The sequence below is a fragment of the Onychostruthus taczanowskii genome, unplaced genomic scaffold, assembly GCF_017590055.1.
Source record: "Onychostruthus taczanowskii isolate IOZ18803 unplaced genomic scaffold, ASM1759005v1 scaffold31, whole genome shotgun sequence".
NCBI lineage: Eukaryota > Metazoa > Chordata > Aves > Passeriformes > Passeridae > Onychostruthus > Onychostruthus taczanowskii.
Window position 1 is genome coordinate 5842441 of NW_024500461.1, and position 23654 is coordinate 5866094.

The 23654-nt window shown below is 36.6% G+C and overlaps 1 long non-coding RNA gene across 2 annotated transcripts in view; it reads right to left on the reverse strand.

The window, feature by feature from the left end:
• Window positions 1–23654, reverse strand: part of LOC121338654 — a 37764-nt gene that overhangs the window by 12443 nt on the left and 1667 nt on the right. Inside the window, exons 1-2 of one of the 2 annotated variants that reach the window (XR_005953059.1) lie at window positions 21473–21549; window positions 14794–14880 (exon numbers count right to left, since the gene is read on the reverse strand). The exons of the other annotated variant lie outside the window; for it this stretch is intronic. This is a non-coding gene — a long non-coding RNA (uncharacterized LOC121338654). Of the gene's footprint in view, window positions 1–14793; window positions 14881–21472; window positions 21550–23654 lie in introns of those variants that run through there. 2 annotated transcript variants of the gene reach the window in all.

Sequence of the window (23654 nt, forward strand, 5' to 3'; positions counted from 1 at the left end):
AGTACACAGGAAAAAATAAAAAGCTACACAATTATATACACATTTCTTATGCCTATACTAGAATGCAAGCAAAAACATAAAAAATTATGTCCACCAGAGATATTGTAACAATGTCATAGAAAAACTGACCTTTCAAAACCCATGAGCAAAACTAATCAGCTGGTCTCTGTCATGAACATGATACAGCATTTACAGTTAGCATTAATACAGATTATTAAGAAATACTGGTATCCAATAAAATTGATACCAGGCAGACATATTCAATAGAAAAGCTATTCCATCCAAATGAGTTACAGTTAATGACTCCCACTGCAAAGAACTTCACTAAAATTTCTCTGGCCAGGACTCTAAAGTCAGAAAGGCTCTCACCTTCTCAAATCTGCTCTGATTTAGATCCCAACAGTAACTAAATCAAGATCATCAAAATCATTAAGGGGAAAAAAGATATGTGACAACAACTGCTGACTTAGAAAAACTGCAGTCTGACACCTCTAAGACAGCAAGACGTCTCAGGAATCCATATTCATAATGTGGCAAAAGCAATTCCGCTCATTTTAGGAGAAAATCTAACAGATTATATTTCCACAATTCATAGGCTGAGGCTAAAAATTAGATGGATTTCTTAGGGCAGAAATCTTGTCAAAAACCAGGCTGAACCTCATGATTGCCTTCAAGACAGTCAGTGTTTGGTGAGGAAACATGAGGTGCCCATCACCAAACTGCCAGAGAGACCATTTACACACATTAAATTTCTGAAAGTAACAATATACTCTCTGTAGTCATAACTCCTGGAAAATCTATTCTCTATTTCAAAGGGATAATTCAAACTTCATAAAGAACTGTACCAAAAACCAAGTGCCTGCTGCAGGTCTTAGTTCTTTGAAATGATTCAGCAGAAGAAAACAGACTTTTAGTTTCTCTCCAAGTTTCAAGCTGAAACAAACTAGGACTTTGAAATAACTTTTATATTCCTATGATTCAATATCTGTTTGTTCAGACTCTTAGGAAAACACTTGCAAAGGTCCAAAGCAATTAGCAGATATGTTTATGCAAATATTATACTTAAAATGTAAATTGAATCATACTTATTATCTAAAGCTTTTCAGAAACACTCTTTAAACACCTCATTTTACAAGTTAGAGAGAATTTTGGTTTTGACCCCCATAGTTATAGGACTGGCCAATCCTGACATGAGTTGGGACATCCATTTACTAAAGATCTGTTAGAGAAGCACACACACTAACACTCGCACCTTCAGTGAAATAATTTTCCTTTAAAAAGCAGTTACCACATAGTCATGTGGAGCAGATAAAAATACTACCAAAGTAATTACAATGTAGACCAGCTCTGACTCTTCAAATCTTTGTACTTTGGTGTAGCTCTGGTTGAAAAAAATGTCACTATTCAAGTTCCGTGTTGTTTAGATCACTGGAGATGGATATTCATCCCTACCTACTTATTCTTCCCACTAACACTCTTATGAGGAAGTATTTCTGACATATACCTACACCAGAAAGAATCTGGCCTACAGACTTTTTAAATCCCAGTACTCTGAAAGACATATTCAGATAACTGTTATAGACAGATCATTTTGTAATACCTGCTCTTCGTAGTTCTACCTATGCCCCCCCCCCCAACAGGTCAGTTCTGAAAATCACCACTCCAGCCACGATTTCTAGGGCAGGTGCTCAGCTTTCAGAATAAGTGCTAAGGTCATGCACCAGCCAGGTCTAGCTAGAGGCTAGCTGGGTAACACAGGAATTCAGCTACAAATTCAGCTATTTGCATTTATAGAACTTATTTTTGTTTATTGAACTTATTGCTTTAAAAAAGGTGGTATAGTAACCTATAACTTATTTTGGCTACAGGAAGCAGTTTTCCCATTACGGCCTTAATAAAGTCCAAATAGGAAATACAGACAGAGTGGGAGAAGCATATTTTGGAGAATTCTTGGGATTAAAGTTACTTTAAAGCTCCACTTCCTGTGAAATACTAGAGCCCAAATCAAGTAGGTGCAGGTTAAGATGAGATTAAATGGTATTCCTTCAGCAACTAATGCAATATTCCTTCATCACGTTTTCTGGCCTGAGGGTGAGAGCATTGTCATGGCTTGGGAAAATCTTGGTGGATGTTTCCTTGTTGAATAGCACATTCAGAATCCCTAAGTCCCTGAGCATTGTCTTGAGTAGACAGCTCTTGTTCTATGAATGTTGATAATCACAACTAAGCTTATCTTTTGGGTAATTACCTCTTTTAATGCTTTTATTCTTTATTAGAAGCATGTCTAGGATGGCATTGGCATTATCACTTCTCACTTAGGCTTCTGGTGACTGAGCCAGGCTAAGGGTTAACACTGGCTTAATTAATGTTTGTTGTGCTATTGTGTGAGTGTAGACTTCAAGCTTGCTTAGTCTCCACAGACTTACCCTCCTATTTTAAGTTTTCCAGGGAACAGAATGCCATAATACATATTTGAACTGCTGCCAACTAAAGGCCTGTTTAGGCCTCAAGACATCAAACTCAGGATGACATAATTTGAGTATCTGAACAGCCTGAACTGGATTTGTGAGAATTCCTTTTTTTCAGGAGTATCTGAGACTGCCTTTTCTTCCAGCATGAAGTATTTCAGCTGGAAGAACCTGTTTCTACTAAAGCATAAGTTTTTATGTCTGAGAACCACTATAATTTTTTTCTAATGTTAAAATGAGTATCTATGCAAAGTTCACTGAAATTACATGTGTTAAATAAAAAAATCTATAAAGACATTTGAGAAGCTCATCTTCTCAAAATATAAGTAAGCTTGAAATATTATTCAAATCATACAGAAAGCCTTTTTAAAATTACATTCTGAATACAACTGTGCTTCTTCAGTTTTGCTATGGAAAGGTGAACAGTATTGTTAACACCTGTTCATGCCTTGCAGCATGGCATTTGAAACTGGCAGCACTCAGCTCTCTAAAAAGCCAAGGTCTAGTTTGCTTTTTGAATAAAACACTTCGGTAAAACTTAAAAAGTTTGGATCATCTACTAACTGTGATCCATATAAATTTTCACAGTAAAGGATTAAATATTCTTATTGTAGTATAATTACATTCTCTTTAATTAAGGTGTGACTTTGCTTGGTGTTGTCTTAGATTACTATCACTATTGCTTTTTCATACAGGCATAAATATATGCTTAAACGCTAAAACTTTGAAATCTGATTTTACTGTCATTGGTAGATCACAGTTAATGTACAGGAGGACAGGACTCTCAGAACCTACGGCTCTTTTAGAACTGCCTGCAGAATCAAACACAACTCTGTAATATCAGTCCAGTTCATTTGACTTCACTATGATCATTCCCTCTTATCATGTGGTTCCTCTTCCTGTAATTTAAATATCCAGGAATCCTGTTTCCAAAAGTCAGCTTTATCCACTGGGCACACAGAGCATTCTTTTGTGGTGGCAGCATTGACAGCATACAAAAAGTATCTGGGAAAAGGGAACTGATTTTTTTATTTTTCACTACACTCAACTGTTGGAAACAGCCTAATACCAACCAGTAACAGTGGTGTGCACTAAAAGTAATTTTTTGTAACTATAAAACATAATTTTATTAATTAACTCTATTCTGTACCTTTCTATATCAAAAACTTAAAAGGCAACAGCTGTTGGTATACAAGGTGTTGTACAAAGTATACTACATCATTTGTAGAATCAGTTCTTGCTCTGAAAAACATAAGCATCTTTACTTCCATCCTCAACAGAGTTTTATTCTGGTTGCCACATCTCTCCTACCCTCAACTAATTTCCATGTGTTATTCTACTTTGTCTCAGTGCTATTAACAGCCATTTTCTGACAACTTCTTGAAATTCCTTGCAATTTTAACTTTAAAGGCCCTTGACACTGTCTCTGTTTAATATCCTCACAGAGAAGCTAACAATGTATGGGTTGTATCAGTGGACAGTGAGGTGGATTGAAAACAAGAATGGCCAAGCTGGGAGGGTGGCATGAAGTCCAGCTGGAGGCAAGACACTGGTGGTGCAACCCAAGGATCAGTACTGGGGCCAGTAATTTCTAACTCTCATTAGTGACTTCTGTGAAGGGACAAGGGCACAGCCTCTGCCAGTTCACAAATAACACAAAACTGGATAGAGTGGCTAATGCACCACATGGGCACACTGTTTTCCAGAGAAACCTTGACAGGAAGGAGAAATGAGAAAAACCTCATGAGGTTCAACAAAGGGAATTGCAAATTCTTGCACCTGGGCTTTAATAATCCCAGGCTCCAGTACAGGCTAGAGGCTGACTGACTGGAAAGCAGCTCTGCAGAGGAGGACCTTGGGTGGACCTTAAGAGAAAAAGAGGCTCCGGAGGATCCTGTCCATCTGTATAAATACTGCATAGCAATTTAAAAAAAAAAAAAAAAAAAAAAAAGGAGGGAACCAGACTCTGATAGTGCCCAGCATCAGGGTAAGAGGCAATGGCTGCACATTAAAACACATAAAATTAATGTGGAGACATGAAAAACACATGTGGACACAACCCATTCTTTTTACTCTATGTGAGTGTGAGTGATCAAACCATGGACCTGGTTGCCAAGAGATGATCTGAAGACTGAATCCTTTGACATATTCAAAAACAGCTGGATGCAGCCCTAAGCAACCTGCCCTAGCTGACCCTGCTTGAGCAAGGATTGAACTAGATGATCCTCAGAGGTTCCTTCCAACCTCAACTATTCTGCGAATTCTAAAACAGAGATACTGCTAACATTTTTGCTACCATATTTTCTTATAAAAGCCACATGGAAACAGGACTAAAAAGGAACAATTAAACCTCCAGGTTGTTATCATCTCAACGTTAAAATTTTGTTTTCTTAAACCCACCAGTCCTAAGGGAAGACTTCCACTCTCACACTCCATAATTGAAGGTTGGGTGACTATAAAAACCCTACTGTAAATTATTTTAGCCACATGTTCTTATCCCCACATTGTTTTTCAGTCTAACTATACTTTCTCCTCCCACAGGTTTATAGAGGTGCAGGCTTATTTAGCTTTTATGGACTCTTACAAGATGCTGTCCATTTCTGTGATCAACCTCAGAGCCTTTCCTGGCATGTGCTCCAGTGTTAATTCATCCTTTATGAACACAGAACAGTAGAATAGTACACATTATTGCTCAAAAATTATACTAATGTCTTCCTCTCTGTTCTGTCATAAACAATTTCCTCACTCTTTGTACATAACTGCACATAACATATCCTTCATTTAATCTCACCAAACTAAATTGGAGAAATGAATACAAAAGAAGACTAAGGTGCTTACTTGCACTGTGCTTACAATCCATTCTGTGGGGCTAACAGATGGGAGGCTCCTTTCTGCCGCCTCATCACAATCACAGGCCGAGGTCATGCTTGCTGCAGCCATTTCATTAAGATCTGCCTTCCAGGCATTAATAAATTTCAGTCTGTTTATTACCGTTATATTTCCACCCATGCACATTGTCTGAGGCAGAAGACTGGTTTTCTCAGAAAATCTTCAGCAGCCCCTGTAAGATGACCTGAGAAGCAAAATGATCTCAGCCCTGAGAGGATCTAATTCAAGTTAGGCTAGCACATACCAAACCACCAGAGAGTAGGTAAGTTTGGCTTCTTTTAAACAAAGAGGAAACCTCTGCATTCTAAATCGTGCCTATGAAAAATATTTTAAACTTGTTCTCCATGCCTCATTCTCTCTAAAAATAAAAATTAAAAAAATAATTAAAAAAAAAAAGTAAGGTGTGGGTTAAACTTTTCAAGAGTAGCAGAATTACAGAGTCATCAGTGACTTATGAAAACGGGACTTCAGAGCTTTGAAATTTACATTCAAGTAAGCTTCTAAATTAGAGAAGACACTGAAGCAGAGCTTCAGCAGTAGAGCTGGCCATCTGATAGCCCAAAAATAGCCATTAGCAAAGCAAATATAACTCCAAAGAGATGTAATCTATTTAGAAGTACTTTGGAAGGTAGAAGGTGATGGAAAGAGAGGAAAATCTAATGTAGAGACCACTTATAACTTATGATGTAAATGAAATATGATCCCATGGCATCTCAAAGCTTGGGTTATATTTGTCCATGAGATATCAGCTCCCAATCTTCTAGAGAGTTAGAGTTATAGAGTTAGGACAGCATTGTAATAGTACTTTATTTTGCCCACATTCCCTAAAATTTTGAAAGGAATGAGGTGAGAGTTACAAAACAAAGTGTGAAAAATTATCCTTTTCTACTGAGCAATCTGCTGTTTGTGCTCTTTAGTCCTCTTTGCAGCTATACTGTTTTCAAGAAGACTTTGTTTCTGTCCTGACATTTATCATATCACTACAGCCATTAATATGTGAAAGCCTTTTTTCAAATCCCATTTCAACTACCATTCCTCCTATGTTCCATTTCTTGGAGCAAATATATGATGTGAAGAATGGTGGAAGGTGATATTTTTTCTTTGAATACAATAAAGTCTACAGAACTAAAACAGGCTGAAAAAGATTCTCATTTTCTGTCTTTTGTAACCAGAATTCTACCTCCTACTTAGAGTAATGGTGCATGTTCATAGAAAGGAAACAAATGGCAATCCAATATTAGGTAAACTAACTGTAGCTAAACTTAGAGAGTAAATATCAGTTCACTGAGAACTTACCCTCAATTCATTAGCAAATGTTATCCTCAGAATCTTGATATATATATACATTGCTACATGTTCTTCTAATTCTCAGCAAAATAGATTTGCCTTCTTTCTCATTATGATTCTATGATTGTACTCCATCTGAATACAGTTACTCTAAAGAAAGAGATGCTTACCCTTTGGTTGAGGTTATATTTTTAGAGTGTCAGTTATAAAGATCTACTAAATCTGTAGCTCCCTTTTACTGGATAATAAACATAGCCCAACAGCTGAAAAGATATATTTACAATCTTCCCCCAGAATCCTCCCAACCCCTTACTGCTAAGAAAAACAAGTAGGCCACTGCAGCATGTCCCAGAACTATTTTGGTATTGGGGAAAGTGCAAGTTCCAAAGCAGTGTGGAAAAAGGCCCTGCCAGCTGCTCCCCTCTCATTCCAGCGCAGGCTTAACAGTCTTCCCTGGTCAACTGCTAGATAAAAGCACTTTCAGATAACTTACTTCTACATCATTAGTGCCACATCCACAGAGATTTTTAGGTGTCTAAATGCTTTAAGGTTCAAATGAATTGCTGGATGCTAATCAAGTATCATACCTCAGCTGACCTAGAGTAATTGGCTGTGTAAGTCAACAAAAAAACTGCAATGCAACTCCCAGCACCCAGCTCCCTCCACCAGGGAACACTCGCTCGCGTTACTTCGCGCCACAGACTGAGGCGAGCACAGAGGCCTCCCGAGGCCCAGAAACGCGTCACCCCAGCTGGCTCTGCCCCGAGGAACATTTGCATTTATAAATATAAATCTGCTTCCAAAGCTCTGGCACCCGAAAGTCATTGATGCTTTAGCTCTCAGCAGTGTTGTTAGCCACGTGCTGGGCTCACTGCACGCCGAGAGCTCGGCTTAGCTGAGCCTTGCCCATCTCAGGCCTGCTGACCACACGCCACGGCCCAGGCCTGGGCTGTCCAGAGCATGGCATCCTGAGGGGGGAAGCAAACAGTTACTCATCTGAGGGGATTCAAACACAGATTCTTACCTTCTTCTTGGAAGCATGAGGGCTTTTTAAAGGGAATTTATAATGCAGCTCATGCTTCTAAAGAAAAGTTTAAAAATGTGAACCTCCCGTGAGTCAAAAGGCTTGAAAAGCAAACAAATGTCACATGCACGTGAATTTTTTCTAGATCACATGAGCTCCTGCATTCATACATATGGCATTAATGACAGTAATAAGTGCCAGGATGACAATAACATGATGTGGCAAAGCATGCTGAAGCTGACTCAGTTTGGAGAAGAAAAAGGCAAAGTAGTTGGATCGTCTGTATGAACTGCACATAAACACAGTTTCTGAGTCAAGCTGGGCCCAAAAGCCAGACAGACATGGTCTGGCTGCTAATGCTGCAACATGACTGCTTCCCTGTCAAGAAGGCACTTGTGAGTTCCAACAAGTAGTCATAATAGGTAGCATCACCTCTTTGATTTTGGCTGTTCTGTTTCTTCAAATCAAAGCTTTTCATCAGCATTAGAACACTGTCTGTCTTCAGAATGAGCTTCAAGCTGTGGATAAGTTGCAGTCAAAGGTAGAACTGAAGCTGACTTACATCAAAACTCAATAGCTATTACCAAAGTAGCACTGCAAAGGCTTCAGCTACCACACAGTGCCAGCACGCAGCCCAGATTTGAACAGCTGGAGCCAAATCCAACACTTTTGTATTTTCAGTGCTGTTGTCTAGGTTAGCTAGATCGATATGTGAGCATTGCTATCCCACCTGTAACTGAAATGTAGTAACAGGGAGTTACCATTACAGCTCTGAACTCATATAGACAACAAAATTGGCAATTTGACTTCAGAACTATTTGAGACACTAGATTTTTCTTAGTAGGCTAGGTTTTATTAGAAGCTATGGATCACAACTGGAAGGACATTGCAATGCAACAAGGTGCCATGAAAAAGCTGAGAAGCATACACGGAATTACATCTATCTCAGTGCAAACTGTGCCAAACTTCCAAAACATCCTGTAGTCTTCTATTTCAAAATGAAGCTGGACCTTCACTATTCCACATTTTGATTGCCTAACTTAATGCTCTTATGAACTCAGATTATACTAAAATTTAAGGGGTGGAAGTTAAGCTGTGAGAAACTCCTAATAGTCTGCCAAGACTAATAATTTTCCCTTTATATTTTTTTCAAAAGCAATACAGTACAGTACAGCAACATGAAACTCTACTTTACAGTATAGGTATATATTACAGGTCAACTATATTTCACAGGCTTGCAGTCCCACTGAGAAACTGTTTTGAATAAAACACTCTGGTGATCCAAGCATCCAGGAAAGAATCAAGATTAGCAAAATGCTAAAATTTAAAAATGCCTCAGAATTTCTGGGATTTTTTAGCCTCTGCTCAATTTCAGCTCTAAAGTTTTTATAAGCAATAATCAAGAGGCCATGTTGCAGACAGAGAGGGATGAACCTATGAAATAGCACAGCCACCTGCCTATCAATTAACCCTGAGCACCATTGAAAATGTTACAGCCTCCATATCACCTGTCATATGTTCACATGTGGTATAATGTGAATTTGTTTCAAATATATTCAGATTCTTCTTGAGGGCTTTGGTTTTTGTCTGCCAGTAAGTAAATTCTATCTTCAGTTTCCACCTCAGGATTGAATGCTGGGAGCTTCTGCTTCAACTTCCAACTGCAGAACTTATTGTGTGGGCAGCTCCACCAGAAACTCTTCAAACTCTTCTGCAGCTCAGAAGACATTGATGGCTGTGTTTGCATAATGCAGTGACAGTAGATATAAACACTGAGCATGTTTTACATTTCATTTCAGAGGATATGAACTATAGGCATCCAGAAGACGGGACAGAAATTCCACAGAGGAAAATCCAGACTCACTGCTGTTGCCTCACCTTTACAGCAATAGTAGCTATTCTGGATTTAAAACTTTTTTTTTTGCTTTTAATACAGGGGGGCATTTAGATTTAATTGCACACAAACATAAAATAAACCAAGAAACAAGCAGCTTTCTAAAATACAATTGCAAAATGCATGCTGCTGGTTGCAGAAAGGACTATCTTCTTAAGTTAAAAAGTGAGAAACAATATGTATCATGCACTAACACATCTGTGGCTGATACAGAATTTAAAAAAAGATGACACACAGACACTAAGGAGTCTTTGCTGTGGGTTACTGTCAATGGAAAGCTCAACTTGACTGTCACAAAGAAGTTGTCAGCAAACTCATCACTGCTCATGGCCAGAGGGCTGACTAGCACCGTTCAAACAATGGGTGGGACCAACATGAGAAAGGAAATGGGACCCAAAACGTGCTGTTTGATTCCATCCCATCCACGGCTCCTCCCAGTAACATTGTTCTGCAGTCTAGCCAGAAGCCATACCCACATATGCAGTGCCTTTAATCACCCGATTCCTATTGATTTCAGTGGGAATCAGGCTCCTAAATGCCTTTGTCAGTCTCAGCTTTACTGGTGTTGCCCTCCAACAGCAGTGAGAAGCTTTTGTGCTACCCAGTTGCTGCTTCAACACCTTTCCAGGAGAAAGGAGGAAAACTCCTTAGATTAGAAAACTCCTTAGAAACTGTCTTAGATGTGATTCATGTCCATTTTGCAAGGAGATAACCACACAGCCAGCACAAAAAGAGACATCAGGAAGAATATAATTATGTATGGCTTTTAACAAAAAGTGACAGCAGTGGCTGGCTACCACTACCTTTTAGCATACCTTTTCCAGAAACTCTGACAGCATAGTCAAATATTAAGGAAATTCCTAACCGCCTCTTACTTTCACACATTTTTGAAAATTAGATTTAAGGCTATGCAATTGTGTTATATTTAACAGCTATTTTACACGTAAAATGTTGGGCATGGTTATCCTGGCTGTCAAGCAGTTTCATTGCAGCAGTTTATAACACCACAAGGAAATGTGTATTTAAGGGGTGACTCTTTTTAGAGTTATGTTCTGTTAGTGTTCTATCCTCCTTATGAGAGATGATTGAAGAAAAAAAGAAAAATAACATATGGCACCTATTGCCAAAGTAAACACATCTTGTTCTGAAAACTTGCATGCTCCTCAGTTACTTTAAGAGTAAAAAGAGCTTTTAAAAAATCGATTCCATTTGCTGCCTCCTGGGTTTTGATTTTTTGGTTTTGGGTTTTTATTTTTTCTGGCAATGAACCATTGTTGTTGGCATTACAAAGATCTGACATTCATTAAAAAAAAAGCAGCTGAGCTGGAAATCATGAATGTCAAAGAAAATTCAGAATGCTAGCACATGCTGAGTCTTGTTCTCCAGCATATTAACAGAAATGCATTCCAAAAACAGGTTTTATCCTAAGAAACCCTGATCATGGGTAGAAATTCTTCTTGCTATGGAAAATAAGAATCATTATTTATATTCCTTTCAATGCTTAAAGTCTTAAATGGTTCATGGAAGAGATAAATACACAAAATAAGAATAAACACTGAGCATGTTTATATTTCTTTTATATTAGGAATTGAAAGGAATTTATATTCCTTTCAATGCTTAAAGTCTTAAATGGTTCATGGACACACCACCACAGACATCACTTATTTTTGCATGCCATGTGTCATCACAGGCTGTCAGCAGTGACAGCTGACTGACAGTTTATCTCCTTTTGCATAAACGAGACATTGCTACTGGTCAGACTATCCTGCTCCCAGTGGAAAAAAATGTTTCTTTCTAGAACAAGGACTTTAAAATTAGGAGTTAAAATGTCATCTGGTCCACTGCTCTACTCCAAGGCAGGACTGCTAGGGTTTAAACGGTATTCTGACATTTTTTGACTCTATATCTGATTATGAGAAGATACAAGTGAAATCAAACCTCCCCCATCCCAGAAGAGGCTTCTACAAACTAGTTATGGAAAAAAATATGAAGACTGATAGTCTAGGAGTTGCACTTTAATTATATGTTCTGATCTCTGGCAGGCTGTTGTAAGCTGACTGTTTTGTTTTGAAAGTGATGCTTCAAGTTTGAAAATTCCTGAACACAGGAATGCTTAGGTCTGTAGTCCTTACCATTGGCTTACAACACTGGTACACTGATCTGGTACACTGTTAGCACATCAGAACAGTGACCAACAATTGTCTAAAAAAACAATACAGAGAAATACCACATTCATTTTCTTCATCTGTAAGAAATTTTGTACCAACACACTGATACTATTAGACTGATATGACCAGCTTGCAGGTGAGCAAGTAGTGCTTTCTCACCAGTGAATAATAAGAATTAATGTTTAATCAATCAGGTGATAGAAGTGTCATCTAAGTAACTGAATGTTTTGTGTTCCTCCTGAAGACAATATGATTTTAAGCCTGTTTTCATAAGATACCTTGAATAAACTTATTTCCCTTCTGGAGATATTTATATTTCCTAACTGAAATCTTACCAATTACTTCTATGTAATAAAAGTCTCAAACTGTAAAAAAAAATAAAGCTAAGCACATTTTCAGAGTTGTTCTCCTGTTTAGTCATCACGTTTTGGGAAAAAAATGTTGGCTCTTGGTTAAAGAGGAAGTATCAGAAATACCGTATGCAATGAGGTTCCCAAAATGGTAGCTGGTAGCTGCAGCAAAGTGCTTTTACTGATGCAAAAACAAAAAAAAAATCTTAATCCACATGGGCAAATTAAGTACCATTCTTATTAACTGCAGCTAGTATACACGTATGCACCATAAATCATATTTGTTATCTTTTTTTTTATTTTTGCCATTCATATCTGCCTTACCCTTTTTTCATACCTGCCTTTCCCTTTCAGTTCCATTCTTTTTCTCAATGCTCATTCTTGTTGTTTTAGTTTTCAGAAATTCTTTCTATCCTTCCACTTCACTTGCAGTTCTGTCCAGAACTCACTGCTTACATGTTCTCAAACAACAACCATTTTGTTCTTGAAAAGAGCTGAGGAGCAAAAGCAAGAAAACCAAACAAACAAAACAAAACAAAACCCCACAAGCTAATTTGCAACTATTTCAGTTTCACGAAGAGGGCAATTTGAGATGTTTACACTGCTGGAAGAGGGAGACTTTTTAAAGGAAAGTTTAAAATTTTTGTATACTATTTCAAAACAAAGTAAGAATTACTATCTTTACCTTACCCTTGCAAAATAATTCTCTAGTATTTACAGAGGCCAGTCTGGCCTGAATTACTGTTTGAAAATATTCCTTGTTCATAAAATCAGTATCACAGCTAGTCTGAATCTACTTATGTGACTCTTGATGAGTCATTGAAGTTACGACTTAAATTATCTACTTAAGTCATTTTGATGCTCATTTCTGCATAAGATTACCATTAAAGTCATAGAAATAATGCTGCTGGATAAGCCAGTGATCCCATTATTTCCAGAAGCACTTGTAAAAAAGAAAACCCTTCAAAGGATGTTATAAGTAGCCCTAATGTGACAAGTTCTAGAACTGTCTGCCCATATGGGAATTTTTTTTTTTTTAATTACAGGAAATCCATTATTTTTACATCAAATGTTCAGACTTGATTTCAGTTGTCCCAAGTTTCTACTTCTAGATCCATACAGCAAAACATAATATTAGAGACATATGTGAGAATGTTGAGAATGTAAAATTTAATTTTGCTTGAACTTTTATAAGACATCCACATTTACCTTATTAAGTAAAAATTTTTCAGAAATACAGACACAGAGATAATTTGAGTAGTATAAAACAGTGCAACATGTGGGAAAACCACCATGGGCCAAATCCTGCAGGTTTTCAGTTATGACAATGAAAAATACAGAAAAATACAGGACTGATTTATTTTTTAGTAGGAGGTGAGAAGGGGAAAAGAATTACTAAATATTGAAGGCTTTTATGTGTTACAAGACACAAAATCCACAGTATTACTACCCACATCCATTTAATCTCTCTTAGGAGTCTTCTACTCCCTTAAAAATGAATACTGAAAATACTACTCCACATACCAGCACAAATATAATTAGCACATACTATCAAATAAATATTTTATCCAGCACCAGTAAAGAGCAAGTACAGCATTGTCACCAAATTACAGAGAGTCACCAAGATATGCAATAGGAGATGAGGGCAAAGAGTAGATCCTACTTCCCATCTCTGGACTGCACACACAATCAATAATCAGCTTGGCTAAAATTCTGAGTGGGAAGAATTAACACATCAGACTTATACTAAGGCATACAGCTCACTAAAATGAGGCACAGGAGAAAGAAAATAACCATTTGATCACTTCTGCCTTTTTCTGTCCAGAATTCAGCCTGCCATGCTCTGCAACGTCTTTACAGCATACACTAAACATCCTGGAAGATCTCCTAAAGGGAATGGAGACCATTAACTCTGATCATCCATCCCAGGAAAGGCATTTTCATAGGTAATCCTATATCATCCTGTATGTTTTTCTACAGTGGAATAACTTAGATATAATATTATAGTTCAAGAGAGTCACTGAATATATTTCAAGACTTAGAACCTGTGTGAAGGAGAAACACTTGTACATCTTTTACAAGCTCATTCAGGCTATTCAGTGAAGCTGTTTGAAACTGAAGAGCAATGGAAACATCAAAATAAGTGAAATGTAAACAAAATGCAAATGAAATACTAGAAATAGAAATCAATTAGCAGCTTCCTGGCTTTTGGTTTGGGTTTTTTGTTTTTGTGGTTTTGTTGTTGTTGTGGTTACTGCTGTCTGTTGGATTACAGTCAACAACAATAAAAGGTGAAGCAATCTTTGAGCAGACCAGCCCTTCCACATAGCAGAACAGCCATAACTGCCCTTCTATTAGCAATGGTTATGGATCACACAACTTCCTAACTGCCAAGATAAGCTTATCACTGTAGAAATAGGCAGGCATAAAGGGAAGAAAGGAAGAGCAGGAAGGGAACTGGGAAACACAGAATTCTTTAAAAGCAAGCATTCATCTGTGTCTCTCTTTTCCCTTAATAAAAATTCATTGCCCCTTCAGCATACCCCAGGAGAGTCATCCATTCCCTGGCACAACCCTCTATACCTACTCTGAGGTTGGCTCCACACATTGCCTTACGTGTTTCTGAGCACATTCTTTTCCCCACACTCACTCAATCACACCCTCTTTTTCCTCTAGTACTCTTCAACTTTTACAGCACAAATATATTACTCACAAAGCTGAAGTTTCAAGTTATGTTAGATGCGGATATCACCAAGTACAAATGATGAAGGTCAGTGTGTTAAGAAGCTTTTTCTTGTGGCTGCAGAAAGAAAATGTGGAGTATGCATTAGTTAGCAGCTGATGAAGTAGAGCCATCCAATGGTACACATCAAAAGTCAAACATGAAAGAACATCCTCTTTGAGTTTATATTATAACACATTGAACAGGTGCTCCAGGGTTCTTATGATGAAATAACATTATTTAAGTAGCTGGATTCATAAAGTATTACTCAAAAAGAAAATATATGAGAGTATAGTTTCTTTATATCATTTTGCATTTAAAGTTTGCTTTAGTATTTAAAGTCTATTCATCAAGAAAGGCAATGAGGTAACAAATTGTACATCAAGTTGAACCTCATAATGTAGAAAATGCTTGATAGCTATAGACATGAAAGATGTCTCCAAATATCTGCCAAGGCAGAAAAGTTATGGTTGCATCTGTAGAATTTTACAATCCTTAACATAAGAATGAATTTTACAGTATCTTTAGAAATTAATCTACTGAAGCAGGTTCTCTGAATGAATCAAAATCGTTGTAACAAGAAAAGCACGGAAAGAACCAATCTTACCTTAAAATAAACTACCATTTCTATATAATGCACACATGCAGTATTTAAAAACTGTTGAGAAAGGGTAGTGTCAGCATCAATTTTAAATTTGTATAGTACAAGTAGTACTTGTACTACTTGTTCATTCTTTGTTATTTAGACTTTATTATATAAGAGGCCGGCACATTGAGTTCAACTGGGGACAAATTGAGCGGCAGACATTACTTCATAGTTAAAAGGGACTGCTCCAGTGGCATTAAACAGGGAAAGCACACCACTGGAGTCAACACAAAACAATTAATATGTAATTATTACTAATTTTCCGAGGTCTAGAATGAAATGGTTTTATGATCTCTAATATTAGGGCAACACTACACATCAAACTCGCAACACTCTTACCCAGCATAATACCAGTTCCACAACTGGATCTATCCAGGTCCCTTTCACATACATGAAAGGTCCAAATGACTTTACAGACCTTTGACAAAGTCCATCTGGCAGCAGTCTAGACATAAATACTACATAAAACTGATACAAAGAGGATAACACTTCCCAAGGTAAAAGAAAAGAAAAGATAAAAGGAAAAATCTTTGAGGTAATCAGAGAAAATCAGAAAAGGAGAGATAAAAGCCAAAAAGCACATGATCATCATTTATATTACAGAATTTTAATTCATGTGTTCAGTTTTTATTTATTTTAGTGTACTTTGTTTGGTGCCACTTACAATGCATCTCTAGAAATTATCTGCACTTCTGGTCCTACTATCAGGGGAAAAACAGTACCCATTTGCAAAAAGTCCAAGTATTCAATTGCAAAATCTGGTTTCAGACAATTTCAAGGCAAGTATCTTGAGTCTAATAGATGATTTCAAAAGACATGTCACCACTTTGAATAACAACAAATTTGCAGTGGCAATTACAACAATCTTTTAGCATTTCCATAATCAGGATATGATTTGTGAAGCTATGCCTTCTAACCAATCTAAACTAGATTTGTCCTCAGTCAAATTCTAAATCCTATTTCAAACTTAATTTAAACCACAATATCTTCATTTCCTTTAAAACTCAAACTGACAAGATCTGTAGTAAAGCACTGTCCTTGGTGGATCATTCTTACAAGCTTCCTGCTAATACTAGCAATCCATGGGATCTTTGGTCTTTCCCTAGGATTAGTGTTCATTATTCAGGCAGAAGAAAAGAGTGACAAACACTGAAACACATAAAACAGGTTTATAATTGTCATTAGGAAAAAAAAAAGGTTGTTTGTGACATCTTTTATGCTTCCAGTAATGCATTGCTATTGCCAGAATTTTCTTTCCTATATAAAGATGCCTTATCTGAACTCTTAAAAATAGTAACAGTAAGGTTCAGGAAATAATATAAAAATAATAAGAAAGTTCACCCTTTTCCATCCTGTGAGAAATGTTAAAACGGGCTACTAAAATTAGAATTAAGGTGTACCCTAAACCCTTATCCCAGAGTTTTAATTTATATACATGTAACTTATGGAGATACACTGTCTTTTAAGAAATTTTACATTTTTTTCACCTACAATTTGTCCGGAGTGAAAATATTAAGTACTCATTCAGAAGAATAATTTTGAATTTAATCAGAAATTTTACTAATTTTTTACTATTTTATGCAAGAAAAAGTAATATTAAAATTTATGTTAAATGAAAAATGAGGTTTTATAAAGTCAAATTTTAATTTAAATATGCATAACACTGCTAAAACATTGTAAGCCCTCTACACTCCACTTGACCTGTCGAGAATGAGATGAACTCAGCAGCATCCCTGAAAACTCACATGCACAGTCACATAAGTAAGGGAGCATTGAGATAAAGCTGAAAATAATATTTTTGGATATCTTATTATAAAGACAGAGCTACAATGTCATAATGTAAGTCAACTAAGATTACATGAACAGTTCTATGTAATATAGTCAGTGAAGTAAACTTACAAAGCTTGCACAAGCATGGTGGAAGGATGGAATTTGTTGCATCAGTTATTTAATTTAATAGGACAACAAATTAAGTAATACAGCCAAGGTAGAATATTTTTTAAAAAGTTGACTTCAGACAAGGCTATAAACTGAAGAGGCATTGTCTATCAATATGAGCAACAGGCAGATCAGATAAATCCTAAAACAATAACAAAACTTTTCTCTTCTTCCTGAGAAACACTCATTACCAGAATAGAAAACAATTTTATTCTATGGAGGAATCCAAAACAGCTGGATTTCATCCCAAACCCAGGAAACAGTGAACTTTAATAAAACAATGGACAGCTCAACTCTTACTGTGGCTCAGTTTTAGAAGCAGTAACAATAGAAAAGGTATCAATTTACAGCATACTTACAGTAAATACCACTGCATCAATATTTTAACAGTAGTTACCTAGACAATAGTAAAATCTGAGCCTCATTGCACTGAAAGATGTGAAGCTGTTAACATGCAGCTCAATGAGAAGTTGAATTACAGAATCAAACACCCCCAGTCTTTGATTTGAATTGTCCACATTTATTGTTTCTCAGGACAAAGTTCAGTAACCATTTACTCAGCTTCTACTGGAAACAAATAGTATTTACATCATTATGAAGTAGTAACTAAAGACTGATACACTAACTTTGGGGAAACTCCAGGAGGAAAATTTGTTTTTATTCTGCGTAACTGTATTTTTTGTATAAGTCCTTTTTTTTTTTTTTTCTGTCTTCCCAAAATTTGGGAAATTGAAATTACTATTAAGAAAAACTATATAGTTGGTGAATGCTTCTCAAAACTACCTACACACAAATAGTGGACTACTCTCATACTAGTTGTATGAGAAGAAAAATATTTACAAAAAGGAACAAGTTTCAATAGATAGTTATCAAAATGTGCAATTTAAATAATTTAAATTTAAATAAATGTAAATATTTAAATAATTCATGTGGATTTATGTGCAATAAAGGAAATCACTCAGAGCACTTGTCAGAGTAACAACTAGAAGTTCCCTACTTGGCTTTTCCTAATTTGGAGCTTACTGGGTCTCAATGCTCCAACCATCCAACCATTCTGATGATCTTTCTCAAGTACAGATTCTATCTCACAGGTCCTGGAAAGTTATGGATACAATCTGTCAAGATAAATGCAATTCTTCAGTAAGACCGAAGCTGAAGCTGGCTAGCTCTAATAACATTCATGTTTGAATCCATCCCCCATACCAATAACATTTTATTGTGGCCATACACAGAAAACATGTTTCACCTGCTCAGAAGCTGAGCAACAGAACCCTAAGCATATGGAAATGACTAGGCTAAAATCCAGCGCCACTATAGTGATTTCCTACTGCTACCAACATGTACATTTATATGCAAATCTTCCGTTTGCCCACAGACTGTCTTTGCACGATTTTCTGTGTGCAAAAACAAACCAGGCACACATCTGTGCCTTTGACCTCAGCAGAGCACTCAGGCACAGCTTAAATGCTACCTTCTGCTGGCCTCTTAACACCAGGAGGTTCAACTCTTAAATTGCAAACAGCTCTGCTGCATATATTTAGTAACAGCAGCCAAACCACAGTCTGAAACAAAAGCACTGAAATATAAGTGATAATACCAGGCCCCACTGTAATTTGGTTCCAAAGCCAGTAACGCATTCAGTCATCAAATATTCCCGTAGAAACAGAGCAATGATCAGCCTGCGTGTCTGGATGTTTTCAAGTAGCCCATAATCAATCTTAAGAGTCTTGTAATGGGTCATAAAGATGATAATGACTAACTATGATTAAAATTTGTGGGTTACATATTATAAATCTGCTCCACCCATACTGTTGTACATATCTATCAGCATTTTGGAGTATTTTTCAACCTAAATGATTCTATGATTTTATTATCTACTTTTTTTTAAAGGCAGCTTCCAACAAGAAATGTTAAGTCTGACTAAATGTATAGGGGTCAAGAACCCTTGGAATTAAGTCTAAACCCTTTTGGAATTAAGTCTTCAGATGAAAACATGGAGAAGATACTCAGGGTTTTCTATTGCCCTCTGCCACCACACCTTTGCAGTAATCACTTTTTCCATTTACCTTTGAAATTCTATCAGATATAAGAGTAAAATTTAATAAGTGTTTACTGCTCATGTGGAATTAACTTTAATAATTATCTCAAGTATTTCTTCAACTCACAGGGAGACAAAATAACTTGCATGGCTATTTAGCACATTTCCTCATAAAACATACCTTGGTCAAGCCCCCTGTGTTTCTGCCACAAATTACGTTTTTCTACAGTCAAAAAAGATGTGCATTGTCATTCAAACTCTTCTGCTAGATTTATGTAAAGTCATATCAGAAATAGACAGGGTCAAATAGTCAGTAACCTGGCTACACAAACATAACAAAATAAACATAATAAATAAATAACCTGTTCTATGAGACTTGAGTGCCAAGTCTAGCCAAGAAGACTTTTGTTAGATTAGGAAAGAAGGTTGCGTAAATTACATTCTATTCTTCCATTTTTTATGCACCTGATAATAATACAGCTACCCTTTTATTATTAACCTGGCTTCTAATAAGTAGATTCTGCCAGAAAGAGCTGCATGGTTTTGATGTAAGGCCACTATAAACTCTTTCCCTCAGCCCATGGCTGGAAAACATACTGCACAGATTTAGCCAAACAGAACATGTGTCCATCTCTTGGCAACTCAGTTCATGGTCCAATTTCCTCTGTACATTAAGCCAGGACTCTGGAGCAGCTGGTATTTATTACAGGCTCGCTGCTGCTCTGGGAGTGATAACATCTTAACCACAGGTAGACCTCCAAAACTATTTGGGTATTTTCACAGCTTTGAAAAAGTGAAGTCCTATCTTTCCAGTAAGTCAAACTCCTCAAAACCTAGACATATTTTACCCTTTTTAATCTAGGAAACTGAATGAGGATCAACAAAGGATCATACTATCACAATCTTATGGAGCCAGACTTCCAATTTTCTTTGCACATAAATCAGAATTTCATTGCAATCACTTAGAAGGCATAACTTTATCACTGAACAAGCCTGTAAGTCAGTCATATAGCCTCTCCAAACTACACCCACTTGCACTATAAGTAGTCTACTACCAGAATTAAATAAAAATTTGAATTTAAAAAGTGTTTGAATGAATTCATAACTAAGGAGGAGAAAATACTAAGGACCCTATTGTGAAACACACCTTTCATGGGAGGAATATTTATGGAGGAATATTTATGACTTTAAAACTAAACAGGAAATACAAGTAACAAAGTTTTATGCCCTTAGGAGCTTACACCAAATTTAAAATTACATTATCTCTCAGAAAATCTGAAATACCTAATAGTGATCTTAATTTCTATTTACTTATTTCACGGAATTTGGACAAATCTTCAGATTTCAGATTGTCTCTACGAAAAAGATAAAAGAATTTTGTATTAGTTGAAAAAAATCTTCTGCAGATACTTTGAATGAAGTTGAGTGTTGTCAAAACAACTTTATCACAGAAGCCAAATAATATATGCTAAACAGTTATGTAAAGTTGTACTTCTTCTATTTTGCTAAAAGTTCAATTTTAAGCAAATCCAAATCAATCACAATTCACTGAACATTTTAAAAAGCACAAAAAATAGGCAGTTCTCTAAGTATATAAAAAATAACATGCTCAGATGTCTACATTCAAATGAACATAATTGCATTTAATTGATTCCTCCTTTCAATTAAATGGTGACTATTATTCATCCCCATTCATAAGCATTCGATATTAATCCCTATCTTTACTGGCAGGGTCACTTTTACCAGACATCAAAGCAGTGCTAACTATACTTTTTGATAAAAGCCAAGATTATGAAGCTGGACTGGCAGACAGTAACAGTGTAATTGCATACAGTTCATACCTGTTGTTCAACAACAATAAACCAAAGAAAAAAAAAATTGTTGGTAGCTGTAGCAGTGGTCTAAATTCACCTGAAAATTAGGGAGCCCTGTGGACGGTGAATGCAACTTCTATTATAGTGACCATGTATGCGTACGCTCTTCAAAGTGCAGCTGACAACAGCCAGCTGACAATCTCATTCTAAGGGAAAAGATAATGTGGGACTTACTTCATAAAAGCTTCTTTATGTAGCAGCATGATTCAGAAATATGTAAGTGTTCCATTTTTCAAAGTTCTTCCTGTTCACTGTTTACCAGAAGAGAGTGCATGTATGAATTGGCAAGCCTTTTGCATATTTTTTGGCACTTCAAATTATTTTAAGACTAATGCTGGCATTTTCATAACTGCTAAATCATTAAAAAGATAATATTTTAAGTCTGCAGGGAAGCTAGCTTGGCACAGTTCTCGCTTGCTTGCTTACCTGAAGTAATTTTTTTCCTGCCAAATACATAAAATCTCAGAAGAATCACTACTCTCTCCTATTGTATCTTGGTGGAGTAAATCAACTTAAATAAGAACTAACCCAATGAATTCTTATATTTCCTGTAAACCAGATGTTCTTATATTCACATATGTTCAAAACCTTTCTTCTAGTTTTGGGAAAGCTGCTAACCAGTCTGGCTGTCAGGCTAAGCTTTCCAGCCTCAACACTGCAGTTACTGCAGCTTCTGCTGAAATGATGACTAGGCTGCAGCTCCAGGCAGCCTTTCACCTGGCCTCAGAGCAGCTGAATGAAGACCTACTATTCCAAAAGCTCATGCTATGCAGCACTAGAGGAATGCATTCTTAAGACACTGTTTGCTCCTGAACTTTGGGATTTTTGTGCTGGTTTAGTTGTTGAATAACAAAAAAAAAAAAATGTTATAAATGTGGCAGAGCAAATGATCACCTAGAATAATAACTAAAGACACTGGTTTCCCTAATATAAAGTCATTAATTGGATGTGCTATTTGAAGAGGTAACAAAAAATCTTAGGTATCCATTCCTCTCCAGAGTAAATATTAAGTAAAGGACTAAAAGTACCTCCAAAGCAAATATTTCTTTTTTATTAACCATAATAAACTAAGAGTGGCAAAGAAAGTCACATAAAACTTGCCAGAACATAGTTATTGAACATTGCAGTTTCTAATCTCAGCAATAAATGTAGGTCAAGGTAACTGGAAAATCTAATTACTCTGTAAATTTTTAAACCTGCTTCTTTCTTCTCAAGGAAAAGAAAATTGTTCCTTTGCATTTAAGCAGACTTCACTTCGAAGTGTAACTACAGCTAGGTGAGAAATAATTTTTGCCTGAATGTTGAGGTTGTTGAATCTCCTTCTTTGCACCCTGGGTTGTACACTCAGCTCTAGTTCACACTTGTCCTCAAGGTATCACCACTTACTTCACAATTACTAGAGCTGAAACACAAAATCCAGAGACACTCATCAGAAAAATGCAGACAAAAAAACTCCCATCATTGAATAAAACAGATCTTTAGTACCACACTGCAGCAGTTCCTTTCAGTAATATATCCCATTTGATACCCACTGTTCATACACTGCATTAAGCAAGTACAATGCAATGCGTTGTTACAAAACTATTATGAATATTAGTATCTGATAGCATTGTAAATATCGATTATACACTGATTATATGACTTTTTCACACAGTTGATGCTGATTTCAGTCTATACACAGACCATATTACTTAGATTTACAAGAAAAAAAGAAGAATTGAGAAAAAATACAAAAACTTTGAAGATTCAAGCCTCCTGACAACTCTAAAAACCAAGGATTGTTTCAGGATCACATTTCCAAACAAAAAAAAAAAAAAAATTAGTCATTTCAGGCACTTAAGATGAATTCACAGCACAATGAATCTCAGCTTCTCTCTCTCACAACAAAAAACAAAAACAAAACAAACAAAAGGATTGGAAGCTGTAACGACAGCCAGCCACTGACTGGCCCGTCTCACAGAGCTCTGTCTGCCAGCCCTTACCTCTGCAATACGTGACAAGGAAACCACGAGTTTCACAACAGACAGATTTGTGTGTTGTGTTCTGATTTGGCAGTCAAATGTTTTGTTTGTTTTTGGGGGGTGGGAGGGGTGAGCTGTACAGAAGTGGAAAACCTGGCCTAAGGTCATCTGATCTTTGGACGGTGCTCTCATTAAGTAAAAATCCTATTTTTGAACCTCCTCCAATTCCATGAGAGATGAAGTCTTCCAAACAAACAAAACCAAAAACAACAACAAGTTAATTCAAAAAGATCCATGTGGAAGACAAAAAATGGGTTTGTATTGAAAGGTAAACCCTGAAACACTAGCTCAAGGAACCACGCAAACCAAAATGAGTTCTACACTAGTCTGTTTGA